General features: G+C 38.1%; 1 long non-coding RNA gene across 5 annotated transcripts in view; it reads right to left on the reverse strand.

Moving 5' to 3' along the window:
• Nucleotides 1-6,589: 6,589 nt before the first annotated feature.
• Nucleotides 6,590-24,096, reverse strand: part of LOC103876837 — a 54,120-nt gene continuing 36,613 nt past the window's right edge. For 4 of the 5 annotated variants that reach the window (XR_002516591.2, XR_002516592.2, XR_004178214.1 and 1 more), the window contains one exon: nt 14,067-15,907. This is a non-coding gene — a long non-coding RNA (uncharacterized LOC103876837). Of the gene's footprint in view, nt 6,631-14,066; nt 15,908-24,096 lie in introns of those variants that run through there. The other variant, XR_004178215.1, reaches the window with a different exon arrangement.

The raw sequence follows: 24,096 nt of genomic DNA on the forward strand, positions 1-24,096 counted from the left end.
TAAAGGGCATATCACCAATGATCCCACAGAAATACAAACTACAATCAGAGAATACTATAAACATCTCTACACAAATAAATTAGAAAATCTAGAAGAAATTGATAAATTCCTGGACACATACACCCTCCCAAGACTAAACCAGGAAGAAGTCAAATCCCTGAATAGACCAATAACAAGTTCTGAAATTGAGGCAGTAATTAATAGCCTACCAACCAAAAAGCCCAAGATCAGATGGATTCACAGCTGAATTCTACCAGAGGTACAAAGAGGAGCTGGTACCATTCCTTCTGAAACTACTCCAAACAATAGAAAAAGAGGGACTCCTCCCTAACTCATTTTATGAGGCCAGCATCATCCTGATGGCAAAACCGGGCAGAGACACAGCAAAAAAAGAAAATTTCAGGCCAATATCCCTGATGAACATCAATGCAAAAAACCTCAATAAAATACCAGCCAACTGAATCCAGCAGCACATCAAACAGCTTATCCACCACAATCAAGTTGGCTTCATCCCTGGGATGCAAGACTGGTTCAACATACACAAGTCAATAAATGTAATCCATCACATAAACAGAACCAATGACAAAAAACACATGATTATCTCAATAGATGCAGAAAAGGCCTTCAATAAAATTCAACATGCCTTCATGCTAAAAACTCTTAGTAAACTAGGTATTGATGGAACATATCTCAAAATAATAACCTATTTATGACAAACCCATAACCAATATCATACTGAATGGTCAAAGCTGGAAGCATTCCCTTTGCAAACCGACACAAGACAAGGATGCCCTTTCTCACTACTCCTATTCAATATACTATAGGAAGTTCTGGCTAGGGCAGTCAGGCAAGAGAAAGAAATAAAGGGTATTCAAATAGGAAGAGAGGAAGTCAAATTGTCTCTGCAGATGGCATGATGGTATATTTAGAAAACCCCATTTTCTCAGCCCAAAAACTCCTTAAGTTGATAAACAACTTCAGCAAAGTCTCAGGATACAAAATCAATGTGCAAAAAATCACAAAAATTTCTATACGCCAATTAAAGACAAGCAGAGAGCCAAATCATAAGTGAACTCCCATTCACAATTGCTACGAAGAGAATAAAATACCTATGAATCCAACTTAAAAGGGATGTGAACACCTCTTCAAGGAGAACTGCAAATCACTGCTTAAGAAAATAAGAGAGGACACAAACAGATGAAAAAAAAAAATGCCACGCTCATGGATTGGAAGAATCAATGTCATGAAAATGGCCATACTGCCCAAAGCAATTTATAGATTCAATGCTATTCCCATCAAGCTACCATTGACTTCCCTCACTAAATTAGAAAAAAAAAAAAACTACTTTAAATTTCATATGGAACCAGAAAAGAGCCCGCACAGCCAAGGCAATCATAAGCAAAAAGAACAAAGCTGGCGGCATCATGCTACCTGACTTCAAACTATACTACAAGGCTACAGTACCCAAAACAGCATGGTACTGGTACCAAAACAGAGATATTGGCCAATGGAACAGAACAGAGGCCTCAGAAATAACATCGCACACCTAAAACCATCTGATCTTTGACAAATCTGACAAAAACAAGCAATGGGGAAAGGATTCCCTATTTAATAAATAGTCCTGGGAAAACTGGCTAGCCATATCCAGAAAACAGAAACTGGACCCCTTCCTTATACCTTATGCAAAAATTAACTCAAGACAGATTAAAGACTTAAATGTAAAACCTAAAATCATAAAAATCCTAGAAGAAAACCTAGGCAATACCATTCACAACATAGGCATGGGCAAAGACTTCATGACTAAAACACAAAAAGCAATTGCAACAAAAGCCAAAATTGACAAATGGGATCTAATTAAACTAAAGAGCTTCTGCACAGCAAAAGAAACTATCATCAGAGTGAACAAGCAACTTACAGAATGGGAGAAAATTTTTGCAATTTGTCCATCTGACAAAGGTCTGATATCCAGAATCTACAAGAAACTTAAACAAATTTACAATAAAAAAAAAAACAAACAACGCCATCAAAAAGTGGGCAAAGGATATGAACAGACACTTCTCAAAAGAATACATTTATGTAGCCAACAAACATGAAAAAAAGCTCATCATCACTGGTCATTAGAGAAATGCAAATCAAAACCACAATAAGATACTATCACACACTAGTTAGAATGGCGATCATTAAAAAATCAGGAAACAACAGATGCTGGCAAGGCTGTGGAGAAATAGGAATGCTTTTACACTGTTGGAGGGAGCGTAAATTAGTTCAACCATTGTAGAAGACAGTGTGGCCATTCCTCAGGGATCTCGAACCAGAAATACCATTTGACACAGCAATCCCATTACTGGGTATACACCCAAATGAGTTCGTGTCTTTTGCAGGGACATGGCTAAAGCTGGAAACCATCATTCTCAGCAAACTAACACAGTAACAGAAAACCAAACACCGCATGTTCTCACTCATAAATGGGAGCTGAACAATGAGAACACATGGACACAGGGAGGGGAACATCACACTCCAGGGCCTGTCAGGTGGTGGAGGGCAAGGGGACGGAGAGCATTAGGTCAAATACCTAATGCACGTGGGGCTTAAAACCTAGATGATGTGTTGCTAGGTTCAGCAAACCACCATGGCACATGTATACCAATGTAACAAACCTGCACATTCTGCATATGTATCCCAGAACTTAGAGTAAAATTTTTTTAAAAATACAAAGAATTAATAAGAGATACTATTTAATAGCCCTAGAGGGGGACTATAATCAATAATAATTTAATTATACTTTTAAAAATAATTAAGAGTATAATTGAATTACTTGTAATATGAAGCATAAATGCTTTAGAAAATGGATACCTACTATTCCATGATATGATTATTATGCATTGCATACTGTACCAAAATATTTCATGTACCCATAAATATATATAACTGTGTACCCACAAAAACTAAAAATAAAAAAAAAACTTATTTAAAAAAATAAAACAGGTATAGCTTAGGTTCTCTGCCTCTTAGGATATCTTTTTGTTCTTTTCTTACCACAGAGCATCTGACAGTGATTTTGAGATCTCTTTCTGTGTTGGCTTAAATTTATCTGCAGAGGATATTTCAATAAACAGAAAACTTGGTTACCTAATAAAAAGATTAGTCCTACAGACACAGAGACCAGTGGAACCAAATAGAGAACTCAGAAATAAGATCACACACCTACAACCATCTGATCTTTGACAAATCTGACAAAAACAAACAAAGGGGAAATAATACCCTATTTAATAAATGGTGCTGGGATAGCTGGCTAGCCGTATACAGAAAATTGAAACTGGACCCCTTCCTTACACCATATACAATAACTAATTCAAGATGGATTAAAGACTTAAATGTAAAACCCAAAATCATAAAAACGCTGGAAGGCAACCTAGGATATACGATTCAAGACATAGGAACGAGCAAAGATTTCATGATAAAAACACAAAAATCAACTGCAACAAAAGCAAAAATTGACAAATGGGATCTAATTAAACTAAAGAGTTTCTGCACAGCAAAAGAAACTATCAAGAGAGTAAACAGCCTAAAGAATGGGAAAAAAATTTTGCAAACTATGCATCCGACAAAAGTCTAATAGCTGGCATCTATAAGGAACTTAAACAAATTTACAAGAAAAAAACAAACAATCATGTCCTTTGCCCATTAAAAAGTGGGCATTAAAAAGTGGGCAAAGGACATGAACAGATACTTTTCAAAAGACGGATATGCAGCCAACAAGCTTATGGAAAAAAAGCTCAACATCACTAATCATTAGAGAGATGTAAAACAAAACCACAAAACCATATCACATGAGTCAGAATGACTATTACTAATAAGTCAAAAATAACAGATGCTGGTGAGATTGTAGAGAAAAAGAACACTTTTACACTGTTGGCATCAGTGTTAATTAGTTCAACCATTGTGGAAGACAGTGTGATGATCCCTCAACCACCTAGGGGCAGAAATACCATGTGACTCAACAATCCCATTACTGGGTATATACCCAAAGGAATATAAATCATTCTATTATAAAGACACATGCATACATATGTTCATTGCAGCACAATTCACAATAGCAAAGCGATGGGATCTACCTAAATGCCAATCAATGGTAGACTAAGGAAAATATGGTACACATACATCAGGGAATACTATGCAGTCATAAAAAAGAATAAGATAATGTCCTTTGAAGGGACATGGATGGAGCTGGAGGCCATTATTATCCTTAATAAACTAATGCAGGAACAGAAAACCAAATACTGCATGTTCTCAGTTATAAGTGGGGGCTAAATGATGAGAACATATCGAAACATGGAAGGGAAAAAGACAAACTCGGGCCTATTGGAGGGTGGAGGCTGGGAGGAGGGAGAGGATCAGGAAAAATAACTAATAGGTACTAGGCTTAATACCTGGCTGATTAAATAATTTGTACAACAACCCCCCCCACCCCATGACACAACTTTACCTATGTAACAAACCTGCATATGTGTCCCTGAACTTAAAAAGACAAGTTCCGAACAGTTGCATCAAATATGTGAAAGTGGAAACGCTCTCTTTAAATGCTTATATGCATGAGTGATTTCAGCAGCAAACTATCAGCTGCTAAGATGACTTAGCTACCTAAGACTTAGGACTCATTTCTTGCAGTATATCTAAAAAACAGATGAATAGGTCGGGCGCGGTGGCTCAAGCCTGTAATCCCAGCACTTTGGGAGGCCGAGACGGGCGGATCACGAGGTCAGGAGATCGAGATCATCCTGGCCTAACACGGTGAAACCCCGTCTCTACTAAAAAGTACAAAAAACGAGCCGGGCGAGGTGGCGGGCACCTGTAGTCCCAGCTACTCAGGAGGCTGAGGCAGGAGAATGGCGTAAACCCGGGAGGCGGAGCTTGCAGTGAGCCGAGATTGCGCCACTGCACTCCAGCCTGGGCAACAGAGCGAGACTCCATCTCAAAAAAAAAAACAAAAAACAAAAAACAAACAAAAAAAACCAGATGAATAAATAAAGTGCTTAGTGTCCAAATAATTCTTAAAGTCCAGTGCGTAAAACTATGCAACAAATGCAAACATGTCTGGATGCACACTAACAAGGATCATATGTGAATCTGAAGAGCTTGTAAATGAAGTTTAATCTTCATTGAGTTATTTTTCATGAGTGAAAAAGGTTGCTATGATTATTACTGATAAAATATCATTTATATTGACTTTTTTAAGGAAAGACTTATTAAGTTACTTAACTGAGGTAATGGAGAAGTTTCTACTTTACTACAAGCTAAGAGAATGGAGTCTCCAATCTTTTCTCCAGTAGCCTAAGCTTCACCCACAGCAATTATTTTCCAGAATATAAAAGAGCCTAACGGAAACTGACCTGACCCTTAGCACCTTCAGCCATACCACTACTCCCTTTAGGGGTCCCAAGGTCACATTGAAAGAAAAAGTCAACTTTTCTCTTCTCCTTTAAAATGGTTAATACTGACTGCTTGGTATAACTTCAAGTCTCTGTCAGCAGAAGCACCAGGTATAAGTAAATTCCTCTTTCCTGACTTTTCAGTTTCTTCTTTCACTCTTACAAGCAGAAGAGCATTGTGAATTTATTAACATTACATTTTTGGAAAAATCCTTTGTCTTCAGGAAATGATTCACAGGTAGGCTTTTGAGGAGTACAAAACAATCTGTTTTCCTTACTTTTCATTGTAATCACTCACTAGTGGAAAGGAGGTGATGAACTATGGCTGAAAATTGAAACTGATCCACTTTCTCGAGGAAGACATTAAGGTCTTGTGAATAATCAAAAACTATTTATAAGAAAATAAGCCTCACTTTCCTTTCAGTTCCTATTTCAATTGTCTTATAATGATTTTTTATATTAAGTTATACCCTTTGTGATTCATTCCAAAATTATTTTTCTGCATAATCTCCTGATTATATCTCTCATTTCTCACTGGGCAAAATAAACTCCAACCATGATAGAGAACCAAGGGGAAACAGTGGGTCAGGGAGCCTGACTGCCCTCACTCTCATGGGCTACCCTTATTTGTCTCCAAGTGGTCTCACACTCACACGGCCTGCTCCCTTTGGTCGTCTTCACTATTCCCCTAGCTGAGGCAGGAATAGCCCACCAACTAGCCATCCTCCAAGGATCCTTTCTCACCTGAGTCCCAGTTTATCTTACTTCCCCCACACTCTGCTGCTGTCCAGGACCTCATCTTCTCTTCTCCGTCATCTCATTATTTTTTCATCTGTATTCAGGTTCTGATACTTTTCTTGACTCAGGTTTGAGCCCCTACAATCCATTCTTCACACTGCAGTCAGATTAAATCTTCGAAAGCTCAAAACTTATCATGTACCCCCACCCCTCCTTAAAGCCCTCCAACAGATTACTGTTGCCTTCAGAATCAAGCCAAATTCTCCAGCATGACTATATTAGTTCATTTTCAAACTGCTATAAAGAACAACCTGAGACTGGGTAATTTATAAAGGAAAGAGGTTTAATTGACTCACAGTTCGGCATAGCTGGGGAGGCCTCAGGAAACTCATAATCATGGTGAAAGGTGAAGGGGAAGCCAGGCACGTCTTACGTGGCAGCAGGAGACAGAGCGAGGGGGAACCTGCCAAACACATTTAAACCATCAGATCTCATGAGAACAGCGTGGGGTAAACTGCCCACATAATCCAATCGCCTCCCACCAGGTCCCTCCTCCCCAGACCATGGGGATTAAAATTCGAGATGAAATTGGGTGGGGACACAGAGCCAAACCATATCAAGGACTTACATTGTCCTTTGAGATCTGGTCCCTGTGCACCTTCTCACCATTCAGCACCTCCCCACTTTCCTTTGCATTATTTGTCTCATGGAAGGATTTGCCTCCAAACTCCCCTCTCTGTTTCTCCTCCTTCCTTTCCATCTCCACATCAACGCAATGTTGAGGAAGACAAAGAACTAAAGATATATCTGAAATTCTAGTTTGACGCATAGAGCAGATAATGCCATTCAGGGAAACATGGAGGAGAAGGTGCTGATTTAGGAAATAAGAGTTATATTTGAGACCTCTTAGTTTCCAGGTACAAAAGGCACAAATCACAGGTGAAGGATACTGAACATACAGTTGAAATCAAGGGTGTGATGCTTAGGAGAGAGGTTGGGGCTGAAGAAAAATATCTAGGATTCATCAGTCTGAGACTATAGTGATCATCATAAGCCTGACAAATGTGGAAAGGTCCTATATGGTGGGAAATAAGAAAAGGGTATTAAATATAAGACTTAGAAAGCAACCAGTGGTTTTCTATCTGTTTAGTACTTTGTCCTTCAGTAGATATTACCCTATTATCTCTCATGGTTGTCACAACAACTCTAGAATGCTGCCAAAAGACATATAACTGGTACTCAGGATTAAGACTCCACACTTCTGACCCCTAGATTGGTGCCCTCACCATTATACTACACTGCTGCTCCACACGTTAGTGCATGGGGATATTTTTTAAAATGTAAAGCACTCACGGCAGAGAGGTGGAGGAAACAGACCTGAAGAGATCATTTTTAAAGTGGCAAGTGCTACGAGACAGGGTGCTCAGGGACTTTAGAGGTAAGGTGCCAGACCCAGCTTGGACTCCTGGAGGAGCTCAAGCCTGAGCTGAGTTGGAAATATTGTGATGAGTAAGTCAGGGTGAAAGAAAGAGCTAGCAGGGGACCTGGAGGGACATTCAGGCAAAACAGTCAACAGAGCAAATCACAGAGCAAACACCAACATGGTCGGTGAATGTGGAGAGCTGCAGGAAACATGATGAAGCCAAGGAAGACAGCATAAGGAGGGCTGCAGGAGGAGATGAGGCTGGAAAGAGGGCAGAGCCAGCCCTTGCAGGCCTTTGTGGCCTTATTAAGGAGCACAGACTTCACTCTAAGGCTGATGGGGAGTTGCTGGAGGACTTTGCTGGGAATTGCTGGAGAACTATGTCATGCAGGGGCATGACATAGATCAGTATGCACCACAGACCCATCACTCAAATAGCACTCAAATGTAGACAGAGAACAGAGAGAGAGAGAGCTGTTGTATTAATCTATGTGACAGATGATGAGAACTCAAAATAGGGCAGTGGAATCAGAATGGAAAGTTTCAAGAGTCAGTTTCAAGAAGTGCAGGGAATGAAAAGATGTTTTAACATAGCATGAGTCACCAAAAAGCCCATCTGACGATATTTACAGAGTACCACCACGCTCTTTGTTAAGAGGCTAGTAGATGTGTGCTTGCATTAACCACATCACCACTTTTTTCATATGAAAACAGGGGAAAAAAATATTCTTGCTGGACTGTATCTTTCTTTGGGACAGTTCACATTAGTAATGGCTACCAAATGGAGATACATATTTCTTGACCCAACTAAGCAGGTAACTTCATTTTCTTTTTTTTAAAAAAAAAACTACTGGGGTATAATTGACGTACATAAAGCTGTACATATTTAAGATATACAACTTTATAAATTTGGAGATAAGAATAGACTTATGAAACTAAGACCACAATCTAAGCCACAACATATCCATTCTTCCAAAAGTTTCCTCTCACCCTCTTTATTTATTTTCTTTCTATAATATAAACACTTTCATAAAAGCTATCCTCATAGCAAATGTTTAAGTATATAATTCAGTGTTATTTACTGTAGGCATGTGCTATACAGTGGATCTCCAGGACTTATTCATCTTGTATAACTGAAACTTTGTACCCTTTCACCTCTCTGTTTTCCCCCACCCTCCCTCACACACCCAGTCTTTGGCAACCACCACTGAACTCTCTGTTTCTTAATTTTCTTTTAATTTTTATTTTCTTTTTTTTTTTTTTTTTTTTGTAGGGATGAGGTCTCACTATGTTGCCCGGGCTTGTCTCAAGTGATCCTCCTGCCTTGGCCTCCCAATGTGCTAGGATTACAGGCATGAGCCACTAAGCCTGGCCTGTACTTTCTGTTTCTATGAGTCTACCTTACCCTTATATACATAGTATTATGCAGCATTTGTTCTTATGTGTTTTGCTTATCTCATTTAGCATAATGTCCTCGAGGTTCATTCATGTTGTTCCAAATGGCAGGATCTCCTTTTCTATGGCTGAATAATATTCCATTATATTTATATATCACATTTTCTATCAGTTTATCTGTTGATTGATAAGACATTGAAGTTGCATCAGTGTTTTGGCTATTGTTAATACACTGCAGTGAACACTGGAGTGCCCATATCACTTCAAGATCCTGATTTCAATTCCTTTAGGTTCATACTACCCCAGAAGTGAGATTGCTAGATCATATAGTAATTCCATGTTTTAATTTTTTTAGGATCTGTATACTGTTTTCCATAGTGACTATACTAACTTACATTCCCACCAACAGCATACTAGGGTTCCCTTTTCTCCACTTCCTCACCAACACTTGTTTTCTTTTTTCTTTTTGTAATAGTCATTTTAGCAGGTGTGAAATAATAGCTCATTCTGGTTTGATTTGCATTTCCCTGATGCTTTACTGATTTTTCATATACCTATTGGCCATTTGCACATCTTCTTTAGAGAAATGTATACTTAATTCTTTGGCCCATTTTTTAATCAGATTATTTGTTTTTTGCTTCTGACTTGCAGGAGTTCCCTATAAATTTTGGATATTAGCCCTTTATCAGATAAATGGTTTGCAAATATTTTCTCCCATTTCATAGACTGCCTTTTCATTTTGTTCATTGTTTCCTCTGCTGTGCAGAAGCTTTAGTTTGAAGTAATCTCACTTGTTTATTTTTGCTTCTGTTGCCTGCTTTTAGTGTCATATCAAAGAAATTATTGTCAAGACCAATAGGTTTTTCCTGTGTTTTCTTCTAGAAGTTTTACAATTACAAGTGTTATAGTTAAGTCTTTAATCCATTTTGAGCTGATTTTTGTTTATGGCATAAAACAAGGGCTTCAATTTCATTATTTTGAATGTAGATATACAATTTTACCAACACAAATTATTGTAGAGACCATTGTTTTCCCATTGTGTACTCTTGGCAACTTTGTGAAAGATCAGTTGACCACAAATGGGTGGTTTTATTTCTGGGCTCTGTATTCTGTTCCATTGTCCCATGTGTCTGTTTTTATACCAGTATCATAATGTTTTGACTATTGTAGCTTTGTAATATATATAAAAAATCAGAAAGTGTGGTTTCTCCAGCTTTGTTCTTCTTGTTCAAAATTGCTTTACTCAGAATCATTTATGGTTCTATCTGATTTTTAGAACTATTTTTTTCTACTTCTGTAAAAAACAAGAGCCATTTGGATTTTGATAGATAGTACATTGAATCTGCAGTTTGCTTTCGGTAGTATGGACATTTTAGAACATTAATTCTTCTAATTCATGAACACAGATGTCTTCCATTTATTTGTATCTTTTAATATTTCTTTCATTAGTGTTTTATAATTTTCAGTGTACAAGTATTTCACCTCCTTGGTTAAGTTTATTCCTAAATATTTCCTTCATTCTGACGCTGATGTAATTAGGATTGTTTTCTTAATTTCCCTTTAGATACTAGTTTGTTGTTAATGAATAGTAACACATCTGATTTTTGTATATGGATGTTGTATTCTGTGACTTCACTGAGTTCTAACAGGTTTTTTGTAGAATATTTATGATTTTCTATATATAAAATTATGGGCCAGGCGCAGTGACTCACACTTGTAATCCCAGCATTTTGGGATGCTGAGGTGGGTGGATCACCTGAGGTCAGGAGTTTAAGACCAGCCTGGCCAACATGGTGAAACCCTGCCTCTACTAAAAATATGAAAATTAGCTGGGCATGGCGGTAGGTGCCTGTAATCCCAGCTACTTAGAAGGCTGAGGCAGGAGAATTGCTCGAAACTGGGAGGTGGAAGTTGCAGTGAGCCAAGATAACGTTACTACACTCCAGCCTGGTCAACAGAGTGAGACTCCATCTCAAATAATAATAATAATAATAACAACAACAACAGATTATGCCATCTGCAGTGATAATTTTACCTCTTTTCTGATATGTATGGATTTTATTTATTTTTTGTCTGGTTTCTCTTGCTAGGATTTCTAGCATTATGTTAAATAGAAGTTGCAAGAGTGGGCATCCTTGCCTTGTTCCAGATAGTAGAGTAAAACTTTTTCATTTTTTATCATTGAATATGATGTTAGCTGTGGGTTTGTGGTATATGGATTTTACTGTGTTAAAATACATTCCCTCTAGTTGTTTTATCATAAAAGGGTGTTGAATCTTGCTAGGGGTTTGTTGATTTTGTTTATCATTTCAAAGAATCAACTTTCAGGATTTTTCTATTCTTCTTTTTTATTTATTTTGCTCTGATCTTTATTATTTTATTTCTTTCTGCTAACTTTGACCTTAGTTTTGTTCTTTTTTTTTTTTTTTTTTTTTTTTTAGACCTGTCTTATTTTTTAATGTAGGCATTTATTACCTGAAATTTCCTCTTGGAAGTTCAAGTAATCTCATACTTGGTTACTTGAGTATCTCAAGTAACCAAATTTTTGCTGCATCTCATAACTTTTGGTTGCTTACTTTTTGTTTTCAGTTGTCTCCATATACTTTCTAATTTCTCTTTTGATTTCCTTTTCGACCCAGTAGTTGTTCAAGAGTGTGTTGTTTAATTTCCATGTATATGTGAATTTTCCTATATTCCTTCTGGTATTGATTCTAGTTTCATTGCATTGTAGTCAAAAACATATTTGGGATGATTTAAATATTATTTAATTTGTTAAGACTTGTTTTGTGGTCTAGCATGTGTGTCTTGGAAAATATCCCATGTGCACTTGAGAAGAACGTGTATTCTGCTGCCATTGGGTGAAATGTTCTGTATATGTCTGGATATGCTTTGATTCTTTTCTCTTTTCTGTCTGGATGTTCCATCTATTCATGAAAGTATAGAATTGAAGTATTCTATTATTGTTGTACTACTATCTATTTCTCCCTTTAGCTCTGTTAGTATTTTCTGGAGGAGTCTTTAGGGTTTTCTAGATAAATGATCATATCAGCAGCAAACAGCGAGTTTGACTTCCTCTTTACCAATTTAGATGCCCTTTATTCCTTTCTCTTGTCTGATTGCTCTGGCTAGGACTTCCAGTACTATGTTGAAGAGAAGTGGTGAGAGTGGGTATCTTGTCTTGTTCCAGTTCCCAGAGGGAATACTTTCAGCTTTCCCCACTCAGTGTTATGTTGGCTGTGGATTTGTCGTAGATGGCTTTTATTATATTGAGGTATGCCCCTTGTATGCCAATTTTGCTGAGAGTTTTAATCATAAAGGGATGCTGGATTTTGTCAAATGCTTTTTCTGCATCTATTGAGATGACCATGTGCTTTTTGTTTTTAATTCTGTTTATGTGATGTATCACATTTATTGACTTGAATATGTTAAATCATCCCCACATCCCTGGTATGAAACCCACTTGATCATGGCAGATTATCTTTTTGATATGTTATTGGATTCAGTTAGCTAGAATTTTGTTAAGGATTTTAGCATCCATGTTCACTAAGGATTTGGTCTGTAGTTTTCTTTTTGGTTATGTCCTTTCCTGGTTTTGGTATTAGGGTGATACTGGCTTCATAGAATGATTTAGGAAGGGTTCCCTCTTTCTCTATCTTGTGGAATATTGTCAATAGAATATTGGTACCAATTCTTCTTTGAATGCTTGGTAGAATTCTGCTGTGAATCCGTCTGAACATCTATTTGTCGGTAAATTTTTTATTATTATTTTATTTTATCATTTTATGTATTTATTTATTTATTTATTTTGAGACAGAGTTTCACTCTTTGTTGCCCAGGCTGGAGTGCAGTGGTGCAATCTCGGCTCACTGTAACCTCTGCCTCCTGGGTTCAAGCGATTCTCCTGTCTCAGCCTCCTGAAGAGCTGGGATTACAGGCATCCACCACCACACTCAGCTAATTTTTGTATGTTTAGTAGAGACAGGGTTTCACCATGTTGGCCAGACTGGTCTCAAACTCCCGACTTCAGGTGATCCGCCCACTTTGGCTTCCCAAAGTGCTGGGATTACAGGCGTAAGCCACCCCACCCAGCCTGTTGGTAATTTTTTAAATTACCATTTCAATCATGCTACTTGTTATTGGTCTGTTCAGGGTATCTAATTCTTCATGATTTAAGCTAGGAGGGTGGTATCTTTCCAGGAATGTATCCGTTTCTTCTAGGTTTTCTAGTTTATGCACATAAAGGTGTTAATATGAGCCTTGAATGATCTTTTGTATTTCTGTGGTGTCAGTTGTAATATCTCCTGTTTTGTTTCTTATTAGGCTTTTCTGGATTTTCTCTCTTATTTTCTTGGTTAATCTTGCTAATGGCCTATCAATTTTATTTATATTTTCAAAGAACCAGCATTTTGTTTCATTTATCTTTTGTAATTTTTTTTGTTTCAATTTCATTTCATTTCATTCTGCTCTGATGTTGGTTCCTTTCTTCTGCTGGGTTTGGGTTTGGTTTGTTCTTTTTTCTCTAGTTCCTTGAGGTGTGACCTTAGATTGTCTGTTAGTGCTCTTTCCGATTTTTTGATGTAGGTGTTTAGGGCTATGAACTTTCCTCTTAGCACCACCTTTGCTATGTCCCAGAGGTTTTGATAGGTTGTATCACTATTGTCATCCAGTTTCAAGAATTTTTTAATTGCCATCTCGATTTCATTTTTGACCCAATGATCATTCATATGTTTAAGTGCTCCAATATTTGGTGAATACACATTTATGATTATCATATCCCCTTGATGAATTGGCCCTTTTATTATTATATAGTAACCATCTTTGTCTCTTGTGATAGATTTTGACAGAAAGTTTAATATAAATACAGGCACCCCTACTCTCATTTGGTTACTATTTGCATGAAATATATTTTTCCATCCCTTTATATTGTCTATATGTGTCCTTACAGCTAAAGTGAATCTCTTCTAGATAGAATATTGTTGAATCATTTTTTCATTCATTCAGCCATTGTGTCTTTTGATTGAAGAACTTAATCCATTTACTTTAAAGTAATTACTGATAGGTAAGAACTCACTACTGCCATTTTGTTCACTGTTTTCTGATGGTTTCGTAGGGTTTTCTTTTTCTTTCTTCCTTTCTTGCTGTCTTCCTTTGTGATTTCTTATTTTTTTCTGGTAGTAGTATGCTTTGGTTCTTTTCTCTTTACCCTTTGTGTATCTATTAGAGGCTTTTTTTCTTTATAGTTACCATGAAGTTTGCATAAAACATCATATAACAGTCATTTTAAGCTGATGACATCTTTATTTCATTCATGTACAAAAACTACTTTTCTCCCTCACCCACATTTTATGCTATTGATGTCACAGTTTATGTCTTCTTACAATGTGTATCCATTAACAAATTATTGTAGCTATAGGTACCTCTCCCTTTTAACTTTTATGCTAGATTTAAAAGTGGTTTTTTAATATTACAATATTACATTGTTCTGTATTTGCCCATATATTTACATTTACCAGTGAGATTTATACTTTCATATGCTTTTGTGTTGCCATTTGGTATCTTTTCATTTCAACTTGAAAAATTCCCCCTAGTACTTCTTGTAAGCCAAGTCTAGTAGTGACAAACTCCCTCAGTTTTGGTTTGTCTGGGAAAGTATCTCTCCTTCATTTTTTAAGGATAGTTTGGCTGGGTATACTGTTCATGATTGGCAGTTTTCCTTTCTTTTAGCATTTTGAATATGTCATCCCACTGTCTTCTGGTCTAAAAGATTTCTGTTGAGAAACCCATCAATAGTCTTATGATGATTCCCTTGTGTGTGATGAGTCACCTTTCTCTTGATGCTTTCAAAATTCTTTTTTTGTCTTTGACTTTTGATAATTTAATTATAGTGTCTCTTGGTATAGACTGACTTCTTAAGGTTCAAACTATTTGGGTCCTTTGAGCTTCATCAATTTGGAGGTCCATTTCCCTCCCTAGATTTGGAAAATTTTCAGGCATTATTTGTTTAAATAAGCTTTCTTCCCCTTTCACATTTTTTCTCCTTATGATATTCCCATAATGTGCAATTGGTTTGCTTTGAGGTATCCCATAAGTCCTGCGGGCTTCTATCACTATTTTCTATTCTCTCTCTCTTTTTTTTTTTTTTTTTTTGGCCCCTCTGATTGGATAATTTCAAATCACCTGCCTTTAAGTTTGCTGATTCTTTCTTCTGCTTGATCAGTCTGCTATTGAAGCTCTCTACTGAACTTTTCTATTTGGTCATCGTATTCTTTAGTTCCCAAATTTGTTTGGCTCTTTTTTATGGTTTCTATCTCTTTATTGAACTTATTTTGTTCATGTATTGTTTTCCTAATTTGATTTAGTCATCTATACAGTCATTCTCTTATAACTTACTAAGTTTCTTTAGGATGATAATTTGGAATTCTTTCTCATGCCATTTATAGATCTTCATTTGGTGAGGTGGGAAGTGTCAGTTCCAGGAGCTTTATGGTCACTATATAATAATAAAAGGGCCAATAAAATGGCACTCTTTAGGTGCCCCTGAAGCCAGGCTTGACTCTGCAGGATTTTGGGAAGGCATTCAATTTTGAAACATCCCCTTTACAGGAGAAGGAGAGAAGGAGAGCTTGCATCCAGTGTCTTGGCATATAAGGGTACTACCCTAGGGAGAAGAAATGGGTGGCTCTCAGCACCTAACGTGACTCTGTGGGATTAAAAAAAACCACACAAACGTAAGACTTACCTCTCCTCAATAGGGAGCAAGAGGAGTATAGGGGGTGCATCCATTGAGGTTTGAGAGACCTCTAGAATCTCTAGCCAGGTTGTCTGATGAAGGTCATTCCTTTTTGAATTCAGTTTGTCTGTAAAGGCTGGAAGAGGTAACTGCTTCCTCAAGTGGGAAGGCATCAATGGAAGACTACAAGGTCTAGGAGGGAAGAATGGTTTTGTTAGCCATGCCCAGAGCCCCACTGCTCTGTACAGCCTCAGGACATGATGCTCTGCATCCCAGCCACTCCAGCTCCAGCTCTGGCTAAAAAGGGCCAAGGTAGAGCTTGGACCACTGCTTCAGAGGGTGCAAACTGCAAGCCTTGACAGCTTTCACGTGATGTTAAGCCTACAGGTGCACAGAGTGCAAGAGCTGAGGCTTGGAAGCCTCCACCTGGATTTCAGAGAATGTATGGAAAAGCCTCGATGTCAAGGCAGAAGCCTGCTGCAGGGGCAGAGTCCTCAGGAAGAACCTCTACTAGGGCAGTGCAGAGGGGAAAGGTGGGGTTGGAGCCCCCACACATAGACCCCACTGGGGCACTGCCTCGTGAAGCTGTGAGAAGAGGGCCACCATCCTCTAGACCCCAGAATGGTAGATTCACTGACAGCTTGCACCATGTACCTGGAAAAGCCGCAGGCATTCAACACCAGCCTGTGCAAGCAGCTACGGTGGCTGTACCCTGCAAAGTCTCAGGAAAGGAGCTGCCCAAGGTTTTGGGAGCCCACCCTTTGCATCAGCGTGCCCTGGATGTGAGACACGAAGTCAAAGTAGATTATTTTGGAGCTTTAACATTTAATGGGCCGGGCATGGTGGCTCATGCCTGTAATCCCAGCACTTTGGGAGGCTGAGGTGGGTGGATCACCTGAGGTCAGGAGTTCAAGACCAGCCTGACCAACATAGAGAAACCCAGCTCTACTAAAAATACAAAATTAGCCAGGTGTGGTGGCACATGCCTGTAATCCCAGCTACTCAGGAAGGCTGAGGCAGGAGAATCGCTTCAACCTGGGAGGCAGAGGTTGCGATGAGGCTGAGATCACACCATTGCACTCCAGCCTGGGCAACAAGAGCAATCTCAAAAAAAAATTTTTTAAATTTCATGACTGCCCTGCTGGGTTTTGGACTGTATGGGTCTGTAACCCCTTTGTTTTGGCCAATCTATACCTTTTGGATTAGGAGTATTTACCCAATGCCTATACCTCTTTTGTATCTTGGAAATAACTAACTTGTTTTTTATTTTACAGGCTCATAGGCAGAAGAGACTAGCCTTGTCTCAGATGAAACTTTGGACTTTTGAGTTAATGCTGGAATGAGTCAAGACTTTGGAGGACTGTCGGAAAAGCATGATTGTATTTTGCAATGTGAGAGGACATGAGATTTGGGTGAGGCCAGGGGCGGAATGATATAGTTTGCATCTGCGCCCTGACCCAAATTTCATGTTGAATTGTAATTCCCAATATTGGAGGTGGGACCTTGTGGGAGGTGATGAATCACAGATGCTGTTCTCATGATAGTGAGGGACTTCTCACAAGGTCTAGTTGTTTAAAAGTGTGTGAGACCTCCTGCATGTCTCTCTTTCTCCTGTTCCAGTCATGTAAGACCTGCCTGCTTTCCCTTTGCCTTCCACCATGATTGGAGCTTTCCTGAGGCACCCCCCAGAAGCTATCATGCATGCTGTACAGCCTGTAGAACCATGAGCCAATTTAACCTTTTTTCTTTTTAAATTACCCAGTATCAGGTATTTCTTTATAGAAGTGCAAGAATGGACTAATATAAGATCCCTGATGGAAGATGATGAATAGGGCATTACAAGGAGGAAAGAAGAAATCATCAAAAGTATGGCAATCAAAAGGAACATGATATATTGAGGAAAATAATAACCAAACCAGTTTGGAGGGAGCAGAAGTTTTTTTCAGGGAAGCAGTAAGAGATAAGGTGGATGGTTGATTAAGACAGAAATCTGGGAGCCCTTAAAGATCAAGAAGAGACTTATTTGTGGGATATAAAAATCAAAACAATTGAACTCTTAGAGACAGAGTAGAAGGGTGGTTACCAGAAGCTGAGAAGGGTAGTGGGGGCCTGGGGGAGAGGTGGGCGTGGTTAATGGGTACAAAGAAAATAGAAAGAATGAATAATACCTACTATTAAATAGCACTACAGGGTGACTATAGTCAATAATAACTTAATTGTATATTTTAAAATAACAAAAAGAATATAATTGGATTGTTTGTAACACAAAAGATAAATGCTTGAGTGGATGGATACCCCATTCTCCATGGCGTGATTATTATGCATTGCATGCCTGGATCAAAATATCTCATGTACCACATAAATATATACAAATACCCACAAAAATTACGATTTTTAAAAAAAAAGATCAATCAGAGAATTCAGACTCTATCCTAAGATATTGGGATAGTCTTTAATGTGTTTTAATACTCAGATGATGAACAAGATGGTGACTTGAAAGATAAACCGAACACCAGGAAAGTGAGGAGACTGCACTAGAACCAGATAGACCACTTAGAAAGTAGGAGGTGATTAATTCTGAACCAGGGAGATTAAAACAGGAATCAGTAAGGGGAAACAGAAAGATTTATCATTAAAACTTTGGAAGAGTGATGGGACAGAGGGAACATCAAGAATGACAGATTTCCAGCTTACATGATTCAGAGAATAAAGGCCTGAGGAAAAAAAAAAAAAAAAAGCAAGCCAGGAAAAAAAATAAAATGTTACACCTGGAAAATTCCTTTAAACTTATCATGTCCACATGCTGTCTTTTATAGATAATGACTTCAGGCAAAAGCTAGTGCTGGAAAAAACAGAGGGGCTTTGCTTTTAGTGAGTTTTCAGAACATGATTCTCATCACTTCAGAGGCCAGGAATGGAAACACCCACTTATGGGAAACAGCACCAGCCTTAGGCAGAGTCACATCTGGCCCCTGCATGAGGATCATCCCACCTCTCTTGCTCCCTCTGTGCTGCCCAGAATCTGCCCTAAGCATGGGGTCATCTCCCCTCTGAATCTTGATGGTTTTCTCATTTCCCTGCCTGGAGTCACCCTTTACCTAAGTCTGTGCTTTTTACTTTGGCCCCAGATTCATTCCCTTGCTTATACCTGCCCTGGGAACATTTGTGCTAGTTCCATAGTCCCCCTTTCTCCGTTCTTCTTTATTCACTCCTCCACATTCATTCATCCAACATTTTCATAAGTTCTGGAACTATAATGGTAAGCAATACATTTTCAGTGCTTTCAGAAGGCTTACATTCTAAAATGAAAGCAAGTTCTCTCCCACTCCCCTAAAAGAGGGAACAAATAATTACAACAAAATAATTTAAAATCATGGTAAGTACTAGGAAGAATAAAAAATCTGTGATGAAAATAAGCAAAAGAATATAGAATTGTGAATACAAAATTAGGTAGAAAAACTACGTTTAGTAAGAACAAGAAAAGGGGCCAGGTGTGATTTACACCTGTAGTCCCAGCATTTTGGGAGGCCAAGGCAGGAGGATTGCTCAAGGCCAGGAATTCAAGATCAGCCTGGGCAAAAAAGCGATACCTTGTCTCTTAAAATAAATAAATAAATTATTAATAATAAGAAAAGAAATTACAAATCTGTAAAAGTGTACAGAAACTACAGTTTTAAAAAATCTTTCTAGTGATTTGAACCTTTTATGAAGTGATGCACTTTATTGCTAATAATACTTTCTATCTTAAAGTCTATTTGTGTGATAATAATATAACTACATGAACTTTTTTTAAATTATGATAAAACTAACTATGGTGTATCTTTTCCCATTATTTTACTTTCAACCTTTTTGAAACTTTATGTTTTTAATCTTTTTCTTATAAAGAGCCTATACTGGTTTTTTCTTAAATTCAACTTTAAAAAACCTTGTTTCTTAACTGGAGTATTTGATCCATTTACATTTAGTGAAATTACTGATATTTCTGAGTTTAGATCTGTCATCTCATTATGTGTTTTATTAAGCTACCTCTTCTATGTTCCTTTTCCTCTCCCTTCATGTGTTCTTTTGGGTTGGTTACTTTTTATTATTCTATGTTTTTTAATCTACTAGTTTGGGAGTTCCACACACTTTTCCACTGATTATCCTAATGCATCATGAGGGGTTTTTTGGTTTTGTTTTATCTGGCTTATTTCTTTATTTATCCTAATTGCCTGGGTAGAACCTCCAGTACAATGTTAAATAGAAGTGACAAGAGCACATATCCTTTTTTAGGTCCTGATACTAGGAGGAAAACATTCAGTGTCACGCTATAGTACCTAGCTCCCAGCTGAGATTTTTAAGCTCAGATTTTATCTCTATGAATATTGTAAGCATAGTGGTTCTACAATCCATATTGAATCATTTCAGTACTTTTTTTTTCAGACAGAGTCTCACTCTATTGCCCAGGCTGGAGTGCAGTGGCATGATCTCAGCTCACTGCAACCTCCGCCTCCTGGGTTCAACCGATTCTCCTGCCTCAGCCTCCCAAGTAGCTGGGATTACCTGTAATTTTGTATTTTTAGTAGAGACAGGGTTTCACTATGTTGCCCAGGCTAGTCTTGAACTCCTGACCTCAGATGATCCACCCGCCTCAGCCTCCCAAAGTGCTGGGATTACAGGCATGAACCACCATGCCCAGCTTCATTTTAGTATCTGATGCCTCTTTTGAACTACTTTTTCTGTTGGTTCTGGCTTATGTTGTTTTATCTCTTGGTGTGTCTCATTGTTTTTCATAGTTCTCAGGCCATTTTTAACTTATTAATAGAAATAATTTGAAGTCTTAGATGGTGTTATTTTCCTTCAGAGAGACTTTTTTTCCTTCTGTCAGGTACCTGATGGGAACCAAGGTTTTCTGAGTCACCAAGGTGAAGTACTAAAACATAGTCCATATCTGTCTTAGTCAATTTGGGCTGCTATAACAAATTACCCATAGACTAGGTGGCTTAAACAACAAATACTTATTTCTCACAGTTCTTGAGGCTAAAACAATCAAGGTCAAGGTGCTGGTAGATCCAGTGTCTGGTGAGGCACTCTTCTTGGTTTGCTGATAGCCATCTTCCTACTATGTCCTCACATGGTAGAGAGGTGGGAGACAGCAAACTTCTTATAAGGGCATTAATCCCTTTCCTTCCACCCATTAATCCCTTTTCACCCATATGACCTAATTACCTCCCAACAGCTCCACTGATAGATATGGTTTAGATCTTTGTCCCCACCCAAATCTTATGTCAAATTGTAATCCCCAGTGTTGGTGATGGGACCTGGTGGGAGGTGATTGGATCATGGGGTTGGTTTCTCATGAATGGTTTAGCACCATCCTTTTGGTACTGTTCTCATGATAGTGAGTGAGTTATCATGGGATCTGCTTGTTTAAAAGTGTGTAGCACTTTCCCCTCATGTTCTCTTGCTCCTGCTCCCACCATGTAAGATGACTGCTCCCCCTTTGCCTTCTGTCATGATTGTAAGTTTCCTGAGGTCCCCCCAGAAGCCAAGCAGATGCCAGCATCATGCTTCCTGTACAGCCTGCAGAACCATGAACCAATCAAGCCTCTTTTCTTTATAAATGACCCAGTCTTGGGTATTTCTTTATAGCAGTGCAAGAATGAACTAATACATCCACCTTCTAATACCATCAAATGTGGTGGATTTGGAGTCAAGATTTCAACATATAAATTGGGATGAGGACACAAACATTTAGCAATATCCCTTTGAGATCTGAGTCTTGAGCAAGGAGTGTTTCCACAATTTTCCCACCATTACAGGGCACAGGATTCTTATCCCTGGCCCTGTCACAGTAGTGTGTGACTCTACTTTTCATCCTTTTCGCTGGAATAGGAACATGTACCCAGCATAAAAATATTTTCAAATGGTGAAGTCCTCCAGGGTCTTAACCTCCTGCCTCTAACTTTTATCTCCTTCCTACACTAACCTGCCAAAAGTGTAACCTAGTCCCAATCTTTGAACACCACGTGGGCAGAAGCAACTGAGGCTGCCTATCTTTCTCAAGCTGATCACAATTTCATTTCTTCACTATTGTTTTTCCTTATTGTTCCTTTTAAGACTTTTTTTTCTGCCCAGCTTTTTAGTTGTCTTTAGAGGGAGGGTTATTACCAAACCCAGAGTATTCTATTTTCATTTTAGTAACATTGCTTTCCAAATAGTAGATGAGAGGATATTTTTCTTTTTAGATGTATAATAATCCATCTGATTAACAAAGAAAGAATGAAAAAATCTGAATATCATTGTTTTATAACAACCTATGAAGTAATGCATCTAGGCATCTAATTAATATCTGCTAATATCACTAAGTGAGGGATATCCAGGCATCAGCATGGGAGAATACAATGCCACCTATGAAGTAGTCACTCCCTCAAAAAAAATCAAACCTGAATTGAGCCTCTCTAAATCTAGCCTCTGAAGCCATCAACAAATCTATAAGAAATGCTGAGGACAAAGGGACATGTTAAAATATACTATAGAGATGTGATAAGCAAACTCCAGGGTATGAGACATTCAGGAGAAAAAATTCAGTTCCTTAACAAATAAATTGTAATGGAAAAAAACAAGGTTGGGAGGACTTATATATTAAAATAGATTTATGAAACATAATGAATCACAATGCATTGATCTTATTCAAATCTTGATATTTTAAAAACTGTCAAAACTATGCTATTTGTAATGTAATTGAGAACCTGAACACTGACTCAAAAATATTTGATATTTTAAAGCATTACATTTTTAAGTATGATAACACCATTGTGGTTATGTTTAGCAAAAAAGGAGTGTGTATATTTGTGTCTGTACATATATGTGTATATATGTACATATAGTATATAACTGCATATTATATAATCTACTACACATACACACATGTATTAAGTATAATAGTTCTGGATAAAAAATTTGCTTAAAACTAATACAGGGAGGTAAGAAGTGAAGGAGAGTGTGGATGCAGAAAAAAAAAAAAAGACTATTATGTAGAGAATGGGAGAATGGGTTGGTGGGGGAAAAGATTGCAAACAAGATCATTTCGGAGCCTATTATAATGTCCAGATGATAGATGATGCTGGCACGGACTAAGGTAATGAAGCAAAATAGAAGAATTTGAGATATATTTTGACTTTCAGATTTCTGTGAGAGATTCATGAATATGTAAAGTAGATGACTGCCAAGGAGAGGTAACATAACTTGGGATGAAAGTATATCAATGAAAGGATGATTTTTAAATCTAGGGGAATTAATGAGCCCATTCAGGTCAAGGATATTAAGGCAAACATTTATTGAACCCTAATATATCAGTCACTTAGTAGATTTACAGCCTGGATGGGGGAGACAAGTCAATGGCAAATCCTGTGATAAAATACGGGCAAAGTGGAGTGTCAGGTGCAAGGGAAGCAAGATCCCTCTCCACCCTGCTCCCCAGCCAGTCACAGGGGATGAAATGTGAATAAGAGTTAACAAATGACATCTGAAATGTCATCTGAATGACATTTCATTCAGCTTAAATGACATCTGAAATATTGTCACCAACCAAATTGTTCAACTTCCATCAAAGGAAATCATTGTTTTTATTGATAACATCATTCTTTCATTTTTATCTTTTCAAAGACTGAATTTTAATGGTTTCAGGCTCTGGGTAAAATGTCATCCCTGTATCTTCCATGCCTTCAGGAACAGATGGGGCCTGACATGTTCAGAGCAGTCATAAGCAAACTAAAATCCAATTTTCCTTGGTAGGAGGGCACTGGAACAGCCAAGCAGTCTGGAGGGAAAGGCTGGGGTGGGAGTATGTTCTCGCTGGTTCACAAGGCCTATTTGTGTAATCCCACGTGCCCTTCAAGTTTTCTCCTGCTCTGAAAGCACAGGCTGCAAATGAGCGCTAGTTTATGGGCACAGCTGATTCCAATCTCTCACTTGTCATGAACTAATGTTTTATGATGTGTTGAGGTGACCCCTGGCTAAAAAGACTGTATGAATGCTTTTTATTGTTTTCTTGTTTGTGATATATTGGGCCAGAGGATGTGCGTAACCTGATCAACCTAGTAAAAATTTTAATCTCTTCTATTTTTATGGCCTTCCAGGAAAAATTCCATTTAGGGGAAAAGTAATTACTTTCAAAAGTAATTCTCAAACATCCTAACAACACGTTACCAAAAATGGGCCCAGTCCTGTCAGGGGTCTTCACTCCTCTAAAAGTTTTCCTAATAGTTTGTTTGGAGATTGTTGTGTTCAAGCACTTGAGAGGCAGGGTCTTTGTCAGTGGAGGGGGTGGTGGGGTCACTGAGAGTTTATGTGGGAGGGATGGGGGAAAGTCTTAGGAGTTACAGGCTTCAATTTGCTCT

This window comes from Papio anubis, chromosome 14 (assembly GCF_008728515.1).
Source record: "Papio anubis isolate 15944 chromosome 14, Panubis1.0, whole genome shotgun sequence".
Lineage (NCBI taxonomy): Eukaryota > Metazoa > Chordata > Mammalia > Primates > Cercopithecidae > Papio > Papio anubis.